Genomic DNA, 18,077 nt, shown 5'->3' with positions numbered 1-18,077 from the left:
GAATAAAATGACAATCTCTCAAGCCATCAATAACTACTGGTAATATGTTGGCATATATCATTTTCATCTTTATGTATATACACAGATACATATATTGCAAAATTGAGTTCATAAACCAAATCACAATATGTTGCTTTTTCTTATGCGAAAGAGCACAAACTGGTCATTAAACATTTTTTGATGCATAGTCTTTCTGGCTCACCATTATCCTTCTATATGGGTGTACTACAGTTTAAATTACCACATCTTGTCATGGATTTTGAAATCTGTATAACTTTACTTTAGATAAAAATCTGATGAAACCTTTCAGCAGCTAGTGTTTGCTTAGGATCTTGATCTTATAGCTGCAGTTAGCCATTTGGAGGTACCCTAGTTACTGTATCATCCAGACATTAACAACTTACTAACAACTATTGACTGGAAAAAAGTGAAACTACAGAGTTTATTATATATTGATCGTATTGAGATTCCACACATAGAATGACACAATCCTGTTAGCATGGTTACATATTGATACATATTGTATTAATGGAGCAAAATTTAAAAATTAATTACGACATATTGCAACCAATGGAATAATCATTTTCTTCGAGTTCTTGGAGGATTTTTGTTTGTTTGTTTTTAACCGTGAAGTATGGGCACTGGAGGAACTGTGTGCAGATAACATTTTTCCTTTTAAGTTTTTTAGAGTTTGTGAGTGGGGATAAGGGATAAAGTGGGAAGAGTTTCTCCATAGGAACAGAATATCATTTAATAGAGAATTCTGTGATTAGAAAGACCTACATTTAAATCTCAACTCTGTGCCTTCTAGCTATGTATGTGATTTTAGGGATGGTACATAATCTAATTAATCCTTTCTTTTCCCTAACATGTACATACTTCCTGACTTACAATGTTGTTATAAATATTAAATGGGTTATTTTAGAATAATTCATTAATTCAACTAGTATTGAATACTTAGTGTCCTTCCATCAGTGTACTTAGAAATTGATAGTGGACTACACAGATACAGCTTCTGCCCACATGGAACTTATCATTTACTGGAAGGTACAAAGGAGATACATGGATAAGTGCCATGAGAAGTATGACAGGTGATACCGTTTTAGGTTCAATGGGTCAATGAATGTTTTCCAAGGATGTAACATTTGGGATTTCCAGGTAGGGGGAATAACAAAAAGTGGCCTCTATGCAGAAAGAGTTTAATATGTTCAAGGTCCTGAAAAGCCAGAGAATGGTATCAGATGAGGCTGGAAAGATAGAGCAGGGCTAGGTTCAGTCCTTCCTTTGGACTTTAGAAATGAAGCTGCTTTGTCCAGACCATTTTTTCTATAAGTTACATGATTTTTTAGGTCATGTAAATGTTTTCTCTCCAACTTCATGATTAATTTAAATGAGGTCAGCTGGGGTTATGTATGATTTCTATGGAGGTACCTCTATCTAATCCTGCTTCCCCTTACCTCTATCCTCCATGCCACCTCATTTGTCTACAGTCGTACAGGTAATCTGCCTGTTTATGCTGTTCTGCTGTCCTTTTGGCTTTTCCATTCTGCCATATTTCCCTCTCATATCTTCGTCTGCCTGGCTTTATCTTCTGTTCTTTCACAGGTTCTTTTGCAGCTCATGATTAGAGTTCCTAACATGAATGCTACAAATCGGTGAGAGGTAAATAAAAAGGCAAGATGTAATTAAAAATCTCTCAATACTATGAATCTTTAAAGTTAAATGTTTCTGTCATTCAACTGAAGAAATAAAACTTTATTAATACCCTAATAGTACCCTATGTTTTCTTCTTATCTCCTATTTTTCTCTTCATACTCCATAAAGTAATCCCTGTCCTGAACTATCCATCACCCTTTTCCTTTTCTTTATAGTTTTAGCACATATCATTTGTCCCTAAATAATATATTGTTTACTTTTGCTCAGTTTTGAACTTCATTGTAAGTGGAATCATAAAATATGCATTATTCTCCAATTCTTTTTTTTTTAACCTAACGTTATGCTTTTGAGATTAATCAAAATTGGTATGTGTCTGAATTCCATTCCTCTGCCACACAGGATGCCATTAGATGAATATGTACCAGAGTTTACTTAGCCATATCCCTGTCAATGTATATACACTTGCCCTGTCTACCAAGTCTTTTGTTAATATAAGAAAAATTGATGCAAACAATGTTTTTGTTTGCCTACTAATTTACATATGCAAGGATTTTCTCTAGGGCAACTTATTCTCAACCTTTTTCATCGCAGAACCCCTTTACACTCTTAAGAATTATAGATGCTTTTGTTTTTGCAGGTTAAATATATCAATATTAAGTTGCAAATTAAAACAGATCATTTCAAAACAAAAGAATATATAAGTACATATTCCATTAGCTGTTAGAGCAGTATATTATCGTATATCATGTAGACACTGAAAAACTAATGTACTGTACACTCTTGCAAGAATGAGAGTGCAAAAAGCAAACTTTTGTTTTCCTGTGGTACTTGGGTTCGAATTCAGGACCTCATGCTTGTTAGGCAGGCACTCTGCCACTTGAGCCATACCTCCAGTCCTTTTTCCTTTAGTTATTTTTCAGATAGGGTCTCCTAGTTTTGCCTGGCATGAGCTTTGGACCACAATCTTCCTACCTCCACCTCCTGCATGGCAGGGATTGCAAAGATGTACCCCCCCCCCGGCTGTTTTTGTTGTTGAAATGGGGTGTCACTCACTTTCTTACTCAGGCTGGCCTCAAACCACAATTCTTCTGATCCCATGTCCCCAGTACCTGGGATTATAGACATGAACTACCATGCCTAGTCTAAAGGCAAATGTCTTTTCCGTCTTTATTTTGGGTTGTTTATCTTTTTCTTAATTTTATTAAGTTCTTAAAGTATTATGGCTGCTAATTCATTGTTGGTTATATGTATTGCAAGTATGAAGTTACAGTTGTGACTTATTTTTTTACTTTTAAGCACATACTTTACCACTTGAACTACACTGCTCCCAACTAAGATTGTGCTTGTTAATGGACAGATTCAACTATGATAAGAACTTTTGTAAATTTCAAATGTACCCCTAGTGCAACAATAAAATAAAATAAAAATGCTCAAAAAAATAGAGTATACACTCATTTTTCGGTATTTTTCTTTATTGCTTAGACTTCTTGTATTTTGTGGGTTTTTTTGTTTGTTTGTTTTGTTTTTTTGTGGTACTGGGGCTTAAACTCAAGGCCTTCACCTTGAGCCACTCCACCAGCCCTATTTTTGTGAGGGGTTTTTCGAGATAGGGTCTTGTGGAACTATTTGCCTGGGCTGGCTTGGAGCCAAGAGCCTCCTGATCTCTGCCTCCTGAGTAGCTAGGATTATAGGTATGAACCACCCGCACCCTGCTGTTTTGTGCTTCTTTTTTTTTTTTTTTAAATGACCTTCCATCCTGAGATCATAAAGGTATTCTCCTATATTTTCTTTCATTTGTTCAAATAATACCTGTTTCGTAGTACTACTGTCAGACACCGATCCAGATACTATAGAAATGGCAGAGAAAAATAAAACAAAAATCCTAGAGTACTTCTTTCTAGCCAAGTTATGTAAGTGCAGTGCCCTGCATTTAATCCCCAATGCCAAAACAAAAATAAACAAAATAGGCACGCAAAACACACACTGAAGTTTGCTTTTTTTTGGTCACTACTGGGATTTGAACTCAGTCAGGGTATGGTTCTGTTACTTACACCATGCCTTCAGTCCTTTTTGCTTTAGTTTATTTTTCATATAGGATTTTGTGCTTTAGCCCAGGACTGATCTTGGGCCTGATCTTCCTACTTGTGATTTTTATATGCATTATCTCCTGCGTAATTCACACAAACCTTATGAGTTAGCACGATTACTCTCCTCTTTTTACAGATGAAGAATCCAGAACTTGGTGAGACTATGTAACTTGTAGAAGTTCTCACAGCCAAAGGCTCAAGCCTTTTAACTACTTCACTACACTGAAAAATGAAAATGTAATAGAAGGTACAGCATGAATATAAATTTTGAAATTATATCTTAGGAGACTGAAAGAAAAATGAGAGAAATTTTACTTGGATTTTAGGAGCACATTCACATATGTTTGATAAAGGAAGACACTACTGTATAAGTAAGAAATGTTGATGCATGTACTTTATGATTGTGATGGGAAGGGTTCCTAACCATGACAAAGGAATAGGTTAATATATTTAGTTATCCTTGAATTAGTGGCAAAAAAGCATTTGTAAGAGCTCTTATAAAACTAATTTGATTCTTTTGTGCCTTTAAATCTGTTTTCCCATGAAACGTTGAACTTTTGAATAATAAATTATCTTCTGAGGAGTTCTCCAGAAACCTAATTCTTAGAACTAAATTTCTAAGAGTTTGTGTCTGCAAAGAGTTGTTAGGAAAACAGCAGTGTACTTTATTCCATTGTAATGTTTTAATTATTTTTGACTGATCCTACTTTCTAAGTTCCAAATTAGAACAACCTCTTTAAAATATTTATTAAGGAAAAGTACCTGAACCAGTTTGACCTGACATTGCAGGCAACAGCTTAGAGCTGTCTCTCCTTAGAGAATCCTGACTTAGTAAGGACTGTATCTGATAAGCCTGTTATACTAGCATGTATTTCTAGAAGAAAGGAGGGAGGGCAGATGGGTGAATGAGGAAGTAGGGAGAGAGGGATTTGTTTTGAATTTTCTGAAAATGTCTAGTCCAGGTTTATTAGTAACTAATGTTAATTTCCAGACACGTGGACAAAAGAATTTTAACACACTTAATCCTGTTGCTACCTAAGACAGATGCACACCGTATTATGAATCTATGTCCAATAAACTATGAAAAAAGTTGCAACAGGTTTGTAGCTTCTCTTTTACAAATATCTTTCATAGTATTATGGACTCAGTAGCAACTACTGAGGAAAATAGTCATTTACCTTTCCTTGAACACTTCATTCACTGTGCTGTTCTTAGAGTATTTAATAGGCTGTCATTTGATATCAGCATTTAAGTAATGTCACAATAGGTGCTGTCATAGTTCTATACTGCCTGTCATTATAGGAAAATATAAAGTGTTATTTGACCAGTGAAATAAAAGGCAAAAAATATTTTTTAAAGTCTTCTCAACACTCTTTAAGAAATTCATGAGCAAGTGAAAATTCTTCAAAGGACTGCATTCTTCCATTCTGATAGTAAAATCCCTCAACTGCCTCCTTGATTCTGCTGGCAGTGGGAATGGCAATATGCTAAGGCCTGAAGAGCAAATGGTGTTATTTGTAACACTGATGTCTGCCTGCATGGAGATTAATTACTGCATTTGTATTAAAGTACTAGTTGTGTTGGAATTGCTGCCTTTTTAAACTCCTCCCACCCACCTTTGGTCATTTCTACTGGCAATTTGCAGTAAAATAGCTGACAACTGCCTATGATTAGTTTAGCCAGATGCTACTTGCTCTGGTAAATTCATTTTAAGCATTTGACAACACAACAAAGATTAGTGCCAGCCAAGCTAAAAATATTTTTACAGATGAAAGATGTGTGAAAAGTCAGTTACTTCCCAGGTATATGAGAACTATGTAAATTAACTGACAACCTATCTTCCTTGGTGTTTATTTGTGAATCATTTGTGTACTTTACACAATTGGTGATGTTATCCTTCACAAGTATGTTCAGATATCACCAAGTGGAGTGCTTAGACATTTCTATATGTTATTATTTATGTTCTATGAACTACCTGCATTCCAACTCTTATGAGTTGTAGGATAAAATGAGGAAACTCTGTTTTAGAGAGCAACAGAAAAGTGAGAGTTCCTTTCTCTAGCTCCTCCTACCGTTCAGTATTAAGAAAGAACTTCTTTTCTTACTCTGAATAAGTGCTCTCAAGAATGACTACCCAGTGTCTGAGCTCTAGATAGCACAGAACCATGACTAGTGGATTGGTCTTACCTTGCTTCATTTTCTACCACCCACCCCCCCTTATCTTAAGTTTTTTTCTTCAACCCTCTTTTTCCCTTTCGCATGTGTTACTCTATAGGTATTTCTCTTGTTAGTGATTATTATATAAAATTTTATTACTTGACCAAAAGCAACTTTAGATTCTAGATTCTACCTATTCCTTGGTATCTGACAGCACTGTCAAATGTACTATCTGTACACACTCTCAGCAGTTTCCTGTCTTCTTCATCCAACTGGGATTGACCCTGTCTTCTAGAATTCTGTATCATATACTCTTAGTGATAGAATTACCTTCAGATTCTCTCTTGTCCCACCTAATTTTACTAGTAAGGAAACTGAGCCCCTATAGATTCAATGACTTATCAAACATTGCAGTGCAAATAAGTGGCTTAAGAGTAAAACCTGCATCTCTTCACTTTCCAATGTTTTACACACTTGATTATCTTCCCTCCCAACTTGTTTGACCTGGTATATTTGATTAAACTTCCTGACTTATCTTTTGAATTTGTATTCAGAACAAAACATCTACATGAATTTCAGTTATCCCCACTCCTCCATACCCCCATTTACTTTACCTGTTTTCCTTCCTTTCTTTCATACCTTCTCCTATATAAGGTCTTCTTTCTCCTTCATTACTACATTTTCAAATGTAATAATGTGTAATTATTTGTTTATTTATTTTTGTGATACTGGGGTTTGAACTCAGGATGTCACACTTGCTAGGCAGGCACTGTACCACTTGAGCCATTCCACCAGCCCCTCTTCCTGGTCTATTGAATAAAACACTATATTGGGAATAAGAAAATCTTCCTGTTTTTTTTTTTTTTTACCTTGACCAATGTCAGAAACACTCCAGACTCGTTTGATGCCAAAAATGTAGTGTTTTTCTGTATTTTATAGTTTTCAATGTAGTATAATTTATATGTCTAGGTATTGTTTAGGCTTTTCTTAGAGAATGATATAATATGGTTATACTATTTTTTTAAGAAGTAGAAAAGAAAGGTGATTGTTTTGGTATTGGTAATCATTAATTTATGTATATATTTATATACAATACATTCAATGCTGGGGATTATTTTATATATATATATATATATATATATATATATATATATATATATATATATATATAGTGCTGACAATTGACCCCAGGACCTGCTCTGCCACTGAGCTACACACCAAGCCCTATTATTAGTTTTTGAAGACTAGTGTACACACAGCTTTTCAGAACTATAATTAGGCTGCCCTATACTTGTGATAGGATTATATTTTGGCTTATATGTATTATACCACTGCTATAATCTGAATGTCTCCCAAAAGTTGTATGTTAAAATTTAATCAAATTGTATGATAATATTGAAAGGTGTAGTCTTTAGGAGGTGATTAAGTTATGAGGCCAAAATCTTTATGGATGGGATTAAGGTCTTTCTAAAAGAGCTTGAGGGAGTGGATTCCTTCTCTTCTGCTTCTTTTCCATGTGAGGACATGGTGTTTACCCCCTTTGGAGGATGCAGCAACAAGGTGTTTCACCAGACATGCAACCTGTCAGTGTTCTGATCTTGGATTTCTTTGCTTCTAGAACCATCAAAAATAATTTTCTATTTCTAAACTATCAGTTCTGTGACATCCTGTTATAACAGCAGAAACAGACCAAGAAAACCACCACCATATGTTTTAAATTAACACAGCCTCTACCATACATTTAGTAAAGTGGTATAAGTGGTGTTCATGGAGTTTTATGTGTGTGCATGAAATATTCACTGGACGAATGGGAGGCTGTTATTTTGTGGTGATTTCACATTGAGTGTTTGCTTTGAACAAAAGCTTTCCTTGCTACATACTCATCCTAGTCCTAGTTTTAGTGTTTTACAAGGCAAAGTGTACAAGTAGATAACTCCTTCAGCTTTTTATATGCTTTGCAGTATGTGAGCAATAAAGTGCTGTAAATTTAGTTCTTATAACAAGATCATCATATGTGAATATGTCATATTCTGTAGGATAGTTATGAGAAGTTTTTTTTTTTTTATTCATATGTGCATACAAGGCTTGGGTCATTTCTCCTCCCTGCCCCCACCCCGTCCCTTACCACCCACTCCGCCCCCTCCCTCTCCCCCCCTTCCCCTCAATACCAGGCAGAAACTATTTTGCCCTTATCTCTAATTTTGTTGAAGAGAGAGTATAAGCAATAATAGGAAGGAACAAGTGTTTTTGCTGGTTTAGATAAGGATAGCTATACAGGGAGTTGACTCACATTAATTTCCTGTGTGTGTGTGTTACCTTCTAGGTTAATTCTTTTTGATCTAACCTTTTCTCTAGTTCCTGGTCCCCTTTTCCTATTGGCCTCAGTTGCTTTTAAGGTATCTGCTTTAGTTTCTCTGCGTTAAGGGCAACAAATGCTAGCTAATATTTTAGGTGTCTTACCTATCCTCACCCCTCCCTTGTGTGCTCTTGCTTTTATCATGTGCTCAAAGTCCAATCCCCTTGTTGTGTTTTCCCTTGATCTAATGTCCACATATGAGAGAGAACATACGATTTTTGGTCTTTTGGGCCAGGCTAACCTCACTCAGATGTTCTAAGAGACGTTTTTGAACCCTCTCTTAAGGCCACAAGTCATCCATCAACCATTTGCTTGGCCTCTCATTATTTGCTTTCATTTATCTGTATCCTTAACTATAAAAGCAGACCCTAAAATGCAGCATAGAAAACACTGTGGGAATTCGGTGAAGGTAGAGACAACTTCTAGCGAAGGGCCCAGGAAAAGCTTAATAGAGTAGGGGAATCCCTCTGTGGAATCCCAGAAGGTTGAAACCTTGGTATGGAATATGTTGACAAGAGATGACACAGGGAAGAAAATTCTAGGATAGTATACAAGTTAAACCCGAAGACAAGGTAACCATAAGGAGACCATTTTGGTGGGAACATAAAATATGTTTATAATATTAACAGAAACTTTGAAAAGAAAGTTTGAGAACCATATTAAGAATGGCCTTGAATATCATGTTAAGAATAGAGCTTTTATTTATAAAGCAGAAGGGAGAACCACTGAATAATTTTAAGTAGCAGAAGAATAGATGTGGTTTTTGAGAAGGGTGATCTAACAGACATGAATATTACTATAATTGTCCAAACAAAAAGAATATAAATTAGAATAGATGGAGCTGACATCAGGACCTTTTTCACAGGTACAGAAAAAGATTAACTACTATCCTGAACCTTAATAACTTGTTAAACAGGGAGCATTTTTCTCCTCTTTTAAAGAGGGAGCTGTAAGTTGGGAAAAGGATCATGGTTTGGGGAGAAAACGTACAATATTTGAAGTAGGAAGGTAGTGGGTGTTAATAATTGCCTACTTTTGCAGCTATCCCCACAAAATTAACAATGAAAGTGAGAGTAATAGAAATTCTGAGAGCAGGAATCATAAGAAAGGAAGGACAAAAAATGGACTTGGTGAATATCTCATTTGAATATAGAAATAAGAGCTGCTAGAATAGGAAAAGTCAGAACTTGGGTGGGGAAATCATGCTAAAGCAGTATTTTGAAAAAACCTGTAAAAGAAAAAGCTTCAAGAAGAAAGGGTTAGTCAACAATACAAAATTTTAAAGAGAAAATACACGTGTTGAAGATAAAAAAAAAAATGTGTTTGGATTTGTTGGCTCAGAACAATTTCATTAGCTTGGAAGGGACAGAGCTCAGATTGTAAGGGGTTAAATAAGCCCTAGATGATAATAAAGGAAAGTCAAATTTGTATAGACCGCACTCTTATCAAAAGATAAACATTACTTATTTCTCCTTTTAAAATAGTAAACCAGGTCTATCCTAAATTTTAATAACATATGTAAGAAGCATTTTTATCATTTTGTACCAGATTTTTAAAGCTATAATTTCAGATTTTGAACTGATCAGCATGAGACAAATTCTCTTTAGTGTCATTTTTGTTCTGGACAAAATTCAAGCTGGATATTACTGATTACTCTGAAATGCAAATAGTGCTATTTTGTTTTACAACTATCATTTAAAAAGCCATGTACTCATTAAGATAAATATGTGCTGCATGAACAACAAAAAAATGAGAAAGAAAATGGATATTATTTGTATTTTGTAGGCTCTCTGATACAGAACTGAATGTACTAATCTTCAAATACTAATGAGCAGCAAAATGTAATTTCCCAGTGCATAATGAACTCTGACTGGCTTCTGGTGGTTTGTAGTGGTATAACCCAATACCAGGTGAAATTTTCCATTTTCAGAGGTTGTATTTAACCAATATTTCTAACTGTGGCCAAATAACTAGATGATTATCACGAAAAAATGTTATGTTGGAATAAATTATATTCCATGAAGCTCTAATTATAATTTTTCTATTGAATTATCTGCCACTAAGGCCACGAGCTTTTAGTATCTTCTTTCCCCTTCTGTTCTTCTTGCCTTTTTCCCTGTTATGGACAAACAGGAGCTTCCCTCGAATTCTCAATTTGGATACCTGCTAGTAGCTTGTCTTTGTTGCTGTGTTGTATTTCATATGGCTATGTTGTCATTTCACTCATTTTCTTTTCATTTTCCTTTATTCTATTATTGTGTTGTGTCATTTACGTATGCATATATACACATGCATATATCAATGTGTACATTTATATGTAGGCACTCATGCATGCAAACATACATATGTATCACAGAGCATAAAGTTTAACTGTTTAGTTCATAGTCTTTTAAAGACATTTTTGTCCCTTACCTTTGCATAAGGATGTGCTTTTACTTCATAAGCTGAAATCCTAAATCCAGCTAGTTATTTTTCAAATATGCCTCACCTAGGGAAATTGGGCAAAAGCATATAAGGCTCTGTGAGACCAATCATTATGATTGGCAAATGAATTCAAAATAGTATGTTAGTAATGTTATGGCAGTTGGGAATTTTGTTTGCACAGCATCCAAACTAATACTTTGAGAACTAAAACATTGCAAAATAATAGAAAACATTGAAGTTGTGATTATCCCTTGATTATGGTTAACACTTGTCTCACAGAATCATGAAATCTTATTTTTTGGAATGGACCTTAGAGGATGATCTAATTTAATCTTTTTCTAATGTACTGGTATTTTCTGTAATGCTGCTAAAAACACAATGCCAATGACATGGAATTCTTTCCTTTATATGGGTTATTTCATTAAAACATATATTCTCCATACAGAATCTGAGACTTCCCTCTTCCTCAGATATTTGAAGCTCTTTCCATTTTGTTTGCTTTTCCAAGGTATTTTCTACAGTGTGTATGTATAGTTTTTACAACCACTCCTTGATTATTCACATCTCCAAAGTGTTGGTTGCTCCTGTTCTCATTTCTTATAATTTGCAAGGACCCTTCCTAAAACATCATATGTTATATAACCTAATACTACAAATATAAGTTTTACCCTTGTAGAATATAATAGAGCAGTGCTTTATACATATATTGCAGGTACAAGGATCAATGACTTAGAATATAGGTTCCCATCCTAGGCATATCAATGGCAGACTATGATTTTTTAGCTTTTATATTAATCATAGCTTCCTATGAGCAAACATTGCCTTTGTGGTCAACTAAAAGTGTTACTTCTTTTAGTTGTTTTAGTTTTATGTGCAAACTACAATCAAGTTAGATTATTCCAAATCCTGGGCCTATGTAATTGATTTTTTTAAAAACCAACTATAAAAATAATAATAGAAAAAAACCTAAGATTTGTGTTTATCCCTGTTAAATTTAATTTTGCTTGGTTTAAGGTTCAGTGCTGCTACCTATTCCTGAACTTCGAATTCTGATTCTGTTGTCTTGCATAGTAGCAATCCCTTTGGATGTGTGTCATTTACAAATTTAACATGTATACTGTCAAACAGCTTCTTTTAAGTCACTGACATTTTGAAACAGATAGGAGCAAAAAGAAATAACTATGACTGGCAAATGAAGCCTCCTCTTGCATTGACACCAATGAATAGTCTTTGAATTTACTTTTTAAAAAATTTTTGGCAGTACTAGGATTTGAACTTCGGGACTCATGCTTGCTAGGCAGGCACAATACCACTTGAGCCATGCCCCTAACCTTTTTAGGTATTTTTCAAGTAAGGTCTCACTTTTTTTGCCCAGGCTTTTTTTTTTAAAGCCTGGAGCATCCTCAGACCCAGACCATGATTCTTCTCTATATGGCCTCTCCTGTAGCTGAGACTACAGGTGTATGACACCATGTCCAACATGTTGATTGAGATGCAATCTTGCTAATGTTTTGCCCTGGCTGGCCTCAAACTGTGATCCTCCTGATCTCTGTCTTTTGAGTAGCTGGGATTTTAGGGATGAGCTACTGTACCTGGCCTGAATGTAACTTTTAAACCAAATTAAAATCTACCAAACTACTGTTATATAGTTCATATGCCTTTTCCTTTCCTCTAGCAATAACAAGGAAGAATTTTTCCAAAGTTACCATAAAATAAAAATACTTCATATATTTACTTTCCAGTTGATGTTCTCTAAGAAAGAATTGACTATAACTTGGCATCAGTTATTTTGCATATCCATGATAGTTTGTGATTTTTAGTATGTTTTACAAGTTCATGAAGACCTTTAGTATACCCAAACATGAATCAGGGTTAAAGATACTTTATTTTTTTAGACAGAATTGAGAAAATTTGATGTTTTTATTAGTTTTATTGCTAAAGATGAAAAAGATTAAAGTCCAAGAAATCTAAACAAACTGGCTCACAAATACAGGAGTCTAGTCTCACTCTAGCTATTTCAGCCTATAAAAGTGAAAGGCTCTGTTTTGTTTCCTTGTTTCCACTCTTTCGAACTGTTTCATGTGTTGAATATCGTTTTGCTACTCATATCCAAAATAATCATTCTGGATTTTATGACCCTTGAATTATAGACCAAGACAGGCTTTTGACTGTCTACCTAAGGCCAATTCTCTCACTTCCTTTCTAGAATAAAAGGCATGCCATTGTTCAAGGTGATTGTTACTAGGAGTAACCTCATCCTGTCATTCTTTTCCCATAAAGATTCAACAGAATTATAAGGGTAACTTAATACAACATGATAGGGAATTCATATAGTAAGAATTACAAGTACTCAATAACAGGGTGTATGGTTATAAATTGCTGCTTATTCTGCGAGAAGTTTCGAGAATCTATGAGAGGAAGGGATAATGACTGAAGACCAGTTGAGTAGCTATTATGATTGTCTATGTGAGATGCGTACAAATTAATACCTTCATTAATTTGTAGCAGTTTGAATGAAGTATAGCCAGTCCAGTGGTAGAACCAGCAATTGGAAAAAAAAAACCATAAGAGATGCGGGAATAAACAAACAAACAAACAAAAAAATCCACGTAAGTAAGGATTTTAAGCCTAGGTGGTTGAAAGTTGATGCTCTTTTTGGAAACAAGGAAATTACAAATTATATTTCTTGGGGTCACAGGACAGGGCGAAAATGATAATGGCTTTAGCATAGTGCTGGCATATTGTGGGTGGAGATTTGAAGCAGCCAAAGTTCGTACCTTGAAAGATACTTGCAAGTTGCCAAACAGGTGAATTCTCTATGGGTCTTTGCAGCAAAAGAGGAAGTTTGCAGATTACAAAGAAAGTGTTACAAAAGACAGGGAAGGCTAAACAAAACTAGTGCTGTGTTTTAGGAGCCTAGGAAGGAATGCATTTTTAAGAGCAGAAGGGAGTTAGACAACTTCCACCATGAAATTGAACAGTATAAACTGCCATCAGAGCTTCACGTTGTGTGATGACAGTTACTGTAGAGCTTCCACAGAAGAGGTTCAGGAGAATGTTAAGGGTAGACTGGAAGGGCCTATATACCTTGAGTAGCAGCAATACTACAGAATGTGAATAGCTGTGAAGGTCAGAAAAGGAAAACTTTGCTGTTGCATTTTCCTGTATAGCCAATAGTTCTGTGAATGAAATGGAAAGGGAAGTTAGATAAACTTAGTTGCTAAAAAATTGCCAGAAGTTTGTCGTACTGTTTTGATTTTAACATCACACTGTTCAATAATGAGTACATAGTTTAACTAGCATAGGAATGAAATTGAGTTCTTTGCTCTGCATAACTTTAATAACAGACAGATGTTAGTTTTCCAGTAAAAACAATGAAAGTTGTTCTCTAAATTACTTTGGATTTACAGTGCTACAGAACATTTTAATTACAGTCATATGTGCATACTTTAAAAATAATTTCAAAACATTTTATTATGGTAATGGAAGCACATTTATGCTGCATCATGCAACATGGAAAGCATTCTCTCTCTTGAATAGTGTAAAATGTAACTTTTGCATTTCACATTTTTGGCTTTGAGACTGCCACCATTTATGTTCGCTACTAATCCAATTTTGAATTTTATGGATATGTATAAGCATGTGTGGACAGGGTGCCGGTGGAAAGCTAAGAAATGAAGAAAGGTAAATAACAGCCAATGAAGTTGGCAAGATTATTTTTTCCTCATTATGCCAAAGCAGCTATTTTAGCACAAAATAAGGAGAAAAGGGGTACATAAGAATTTAAAATTTGGCAGATGTACAAAACAGAGAAAAACTGGGGAAATGATTAAAGTATATAAGCAAGTTCAAGAGATGATTAAAGACATTATCCTGACTATTGAAAGGGGGGAAGTCAAGTGAAAGATTGACTGACAAAAAGCTATATGTAAACTTTTACCAGGGTAATCAATAACTGGGGTTGACTAGAGGTCTCAGAGCAGTAGTATTTAGAAGAACAGAAGAAAAGAGTGGCCACATGGGTAACATTAACCAGAAAGAAGATGCTGAGAAATAAGCCACAAAAGACATTAGTCTGTGAAATTTTTGTCAGAATCCCTCCCCTCCCCTCCGCTCTCTTTCCTTCTTTCCTTGTTTTCCTTCTTTCATGCTATGTAATAGCTGTATGCTACAAAAGTATTGTATATCCCTAGATTTATCTCAGGACTATGAATAGTGAATTATAAATATTAAATATTTTTAATTTACACATAATAGTTGAACGTATTTTGGGGGTATAGTACAGTAACTCTCTCTCTATATATAAAATGTATAGTGATAAAGTATGGAACAGTTCAAGAATTTGCATGCCATCCTTACTTAGAGGCCATGTTAATCTTCTTTTTATCACTCTAGTTTTAGTATATGTACTGGCAAAAGTGAACACTAGAAACAATATTTTGTAGTACCTATTTTAATTACTGTGTTTAAAATCATTTTGTTCATTAAATATTTCCAACATCAAATGGCTAATAGCCTCAACTAACTGAAGAAAAAGATAAGACAAAAAAAAGAAAAAAACAGCCTGAACAAAATATCCTTCCCTTAGCCTAGTGAAAAAGAGAAAGAAAACAAAAAGCAAATAGGATTTATTGTGAGATGTAACCTTTAAATCTATCATGCTCTGTGAGTTACCTGCCTCTGTAGGGCAAGGCCCGAGAGAGATGTTTAACTAGGCAGCTATGATGATCGCAGATTTCTTAGGGCTAGAGCAGAGGGAAAGATTGTCAACATGTGGGCAGTAAAGGCTTCCTACTCAAACTCTGACCACTTTTACTTAGGTTGTTAAGTTATGTGCAATGTGCATAGGTATTTTGTCTCAGGAGAAAACTCCAGCCCTGTTAGAAAATGTCTGTTTCACATAGACAGTATCAAAACAGCTTTACCAGTCTTAAATAACAAAGAACTAGTCTAGCAACTACTTGCTAGCAGACAGTTGTAGAATTTAATCCCTTGCTTTTTAGTCACTGGCTTAGCCACTGCTGATAAGTTCTGTCTTTCAACCAAATACTGTGTGCGTTCAAAGCAATTGTAGCCCCATTTTCTTCTGTCTGTGCATGGCATAGGTCTCCAAAGTGCCCCTAATTTGAGTAGTTCAGGTTTTAGTTACAGTTGTGTGGGTCATCATCAGGGTAAATGGGGAGATTTGTGGTTCTAGGACATGTGCTAGTCCTAATTGGGAATAGGTTTTAAAGGTTTAGAGGTTTTCTTTGGCTTGATTTTGTTTCAGTAGAGTGACAGGAATTAAAGAATATACACCCTTGCTGTGCTGTCAAGAGAATGTAAATTTCATGAAGTATAACACTTAGAAACTTTTCAAAGTAAAAATCTAAGCAACTTCAGAAGGATGACATGGGGATGAACCACAACAGGGCCACTATCCTATGTTGCTCCTCAGTATCAGTAGAAATGGAATGTTCTGGCCTCTGGGTGAGCTGGATTCTATAAGATGAATCTCTGCCATTCCTTATCCCCACTCCCGTATCTGACCTTCTTGGTCTTAATCCAATAAAGTCCTCTTACTGCCCCTCCTCCAGTTCTCTGTGCTAAGTGGACCTGGATCCTATACCTAGAAACAAAAACTTATATATTTTTTGGACTTGTTCTTTCAACCAATTTGAGTAGAGTTTTTCCTCTCAAACTCCCAGGCAGGATAGATACTGTGAAAGCATTTTGGATCTTCACTGGAAAGCAAGATGAAGGAATGTAGATTAGGATCCCACCCTATTCTGAGCACTAGAAAAGGAGGGTATAGGCTGAGGCTACTCAAAGTATAGCTACATCTCTATTTGTTATGTATGCAGCATGGCCTTTAAGAAACTTACAGTTCATTTACTAGCATTCTATGTTTACATGATCCCAAGTATTACATAAATGAGATACTTTTATAGTTTTTATAGTTTAGGCCTCTCAACTTTCCATTTTTATAATATTAGTTTAGAATGAATTTTTAGAGCAATTAAGGAAAAGGAGAGGAAAGTGACTAAATGGTGACAGAAGTTTTTTTGCCCTCCAAATCAGTGTTGAAAAAGATGAATATGAATCAACTGTATCATTTCAAAAAAAAGCAATAAGAAACTAAATATTAGTGTGTCCAATGGACCTAATATTAAAATGGTCACACTCAAAAAAGAATTTATCCCAGGCAAGACTCTGCCTTGGAATAATGGAAAGTAAGTACTTTATTAAAAATTCCTCATCTCTCTATCCCTAATACCCACCACTACTACCTGTGTTTTTATACATGCACATTCCTATTATGTAAAATAAGTGTACAAAAAAGAGAGCTGAGCCCTAGAATGCAAGGGCTAGAGGCTCTGTTAGGCTACATTGGTTCTAAAACACTGACCCATGGATCAATGCCAATCTGTGAGGTCTTCACCAGTCTCTAATTAAATGATAATTTGAAACATGTATGTAATACATAGAAAGTTAAGCTAAACATATAAATGTATTGAATGTAAAGAATTGCTTCATTCTTCTGAGATTATTTCTGTTGTACCTTTTTTTTATTTCATGATAAAACATCTGACTTTATTTATTTATTTATTTTTGGCAGTATTGGGGTTTGTACACAGGGCCTTAATGCTTGCAAGGCAGGCACTCTACCACTTGAGTTATTCCACCAACCCATACATCCTATTTTTATGAGATAATGGTGATAATAAATGATAGGACTTCTCCCCTGCAAGTATTAGCCTAACTTGGCAGTATAAAAAGTTAGGGACTGCCCCCCAACACAAATACACATGCTATTTTATTTTGCATTGTTTCTGAAGTTCTGACACTTAAGTGAGAACAACTGGTCTAGCTTAATCTCTTTAGAACACAATTGAGAAAACTAAGGCTTAGAGAAGTCAAGAAAGTTACCAAAGATTTGCTACCAAGAAATCACTGAATTGAAAGTAGAACCCAAGCATCCAAATTCCTCCTCCACAGCTCTGAATAAAGCAGAAAATTACCTGCTCCTTTTTCCTAAATAACACATTTCTAATTTTAAATTAACTCAGACTTTGTCAATTTTATGTTTTTTATTTTATCAGGTTCAAACTTCCTATATTTTGATATGCCATTGCTGCATTTGATTACCATCATTATGCAGTTAAATTAGTTTTGTCAGGTACTTCTAAATTATTGATTTGTCTCTTATTTTATTAAAGTGAATTAAAGTTCATTTGTCTTCACAAAGTTTAAGACCTTTTTATTGTCCTTGTGCTAAGACTAAGTCATTTCCCCATTGGTATCTTCTAATAAAGACATTGATTGCATTTACTTGGCTGCCTCTTGGTGCTGGAAAAGCTATTCTATTTTCTGGTGAAGTTTATGCTGATGAGATAAATAGAATGGGTACTGGTATA

At 35.0% G+C, this 18,077-nt stretch overlaps 1 protein-coding gene and 1 non-coding gene across 5 annotated transcripts in view; one reads left to right on the top strand and one right to left on the bottom strand.

Moving 5' to 3' along the window:
* Positions 1-18,077, top strand: part of Diaph2 (diaphanous related formin 2) — an 879,521-nt gene that overhangs the window by 493,034 nt on the left and 368,410 nt on the right. The gene's annotated exons all lie outside the window — the stretch shown is intronic.
* LOC141420091 (U6 spliceosomal RNA) lies at positions 14,999-15,106 on the bottom strand. The gene has a single exon (XR_012444788.1). It is a non-coding gene; the product is annotated as a U6 spliceosomal RNA (small nuclear RNA).

This window comes from Castor canadensis, chromosome X, assembly GCF_047511655.1.
Source record: "Castor canadensis chromosome X, mCasCan1.hap1v2, whole genome shotgun sequence".
Taxonomy (NCBI): Eukaryota; Metazoa; Chordata; class Mammalia; order Rodentia; family Castoridae; genus Castor; species Castor canadensis.
The sequence above is the reverse complement of the archived record's forward strand: the minus strand, read 5'-3'. Positions and strand labels throughout refer to the sequence as shown.